The sequence below is a fragment of the Condylura cristata genome, unplaced genomic scaffold, assembly GCF_000260355.1.
Source record: "Condylura cristata isolate star-nosed mole 26May11 unplaced genomic scaffold, ConCri1.0 scaffold00008, whole genome shotgun sequence".
Classification (NCBI taxonomy): Eukaryota; Metazoa; Chordata; class Mammalia; order Eulipotyphla; family Talpidae; genus Condylura; species Condylura cristata.
In genome coordinates, this window is record NW_004567109.1 from 51,136,793 (window position 1) to 51,138,233 (window position 1,441).

Below are 1,441 nucleotides of genomic sequence, written 5' to 3' on the forward strand. Positions count from 1 at the left end.
GCGCAACGAAGAGTGGCAGAGGACAGCTATGAGAGGAGGAGAGATGAGAGAGTTTTGAGAGAAAACCCAGAGGAACGAGTGTATAGGGATTCTCAGGGGGCCCAAGTTGCTGTCTCCCTGATGGTGGGTTCACCCTGCTACTATTAGAAAACCTGTGGGGATGAGGCCAATGGTTACAAGTTTCTCTGCCAAACTGCCTGAATCGACGGTGAACCTTCCTGGTCTGTTTTAGTTAGAGAACAACTCTCCATCTAATCTCTCTGATTCTCTCTCTCTCTCTCTCTCTCTCACACACACACACACACACACACACACACATATCTAAGTGTCCCATCTAGGTACTTAGGATCTATTAGTTTAAGTATCTGCTCCACAGAAATTACCTACCCACATGACACCAAAAATCAGGAGCACAAAATATAGCCTCTGCATAGGCTGCTTGGCGAGCCTCACAAAAGCTTCATGAACCATCACTGAATAATAAATACCCGTCTTTGTCTCTGATCAGTCTTGTTATAAGAGCAATGACAGAGGAAAAATCAAACAGCCAATGTCCAGTTTAAAATTTTAAATAGATTTGTGAAGCTGATGAAAGAAATAATATGTGAAAGCTAAAGCTTTACCTTGCAAGAAAAAAAAAATTTCTTTTAATACCAAAAGCATAGTTTGGGGAAAGAGGCAAAGAATAAAACTGTGAAGTGTTGAAAAAATTCAAGACATAAAGTTTATGTTATAAACTCTAATTAGAAAGACCCAAAGAGAGCCAGGTTACTGCACTCCAGAGGAGATACTCAGGTGGTTGGAAAAGGGAAAATAGAATGGGGGAAAATGTGACTAAGTTGGAAAGTCAGGAGTCTGAGCCTAGAGGAAATCACAGTGCACCAGAAAATGCCCTGCCTTTACCAGAGCAAAGCCCCTTGTTACCATCCCCATCGAGACAGAAAGAGCCATCCCATAGTTCATGTCCATTCTAAGAGCATCTTTGTCCCACTGGCACATCATCTGTGCTGAAAATTTCCATCAGCACAACTTTCTATTGCCCCTTGGGGGGAGCTTACTGTGTACTGCTGTCACATGGTGACCATGTCTGTGTGTTCCACCCAATGTGAGTCATCCTTTGTGGACAAACACATCACCACAGTTGTATATTGATTCTTTCTGTGTTATGATCTAAACCTTAAAACAATGACCCAAAACTCACTTAGGAGAATTGCATAACAAAATTAAAACCTGGCACTTTTGGAAAAGCAGGATTAGGCAAAATAAATTGTATCTACTCAATCCATTTACACCAATGATTAAAACCCCTTTCTCTGCCTGAACATGTGGGAAAATGAGATTTCCTGGGTCATTGAGTTTCAAATAAAGTTCTCCCTTGGTCTCAAATATTAAGAGCAAGATAACAAGATCTATGTCTCTGAAACACATACAGTTTTGTAAA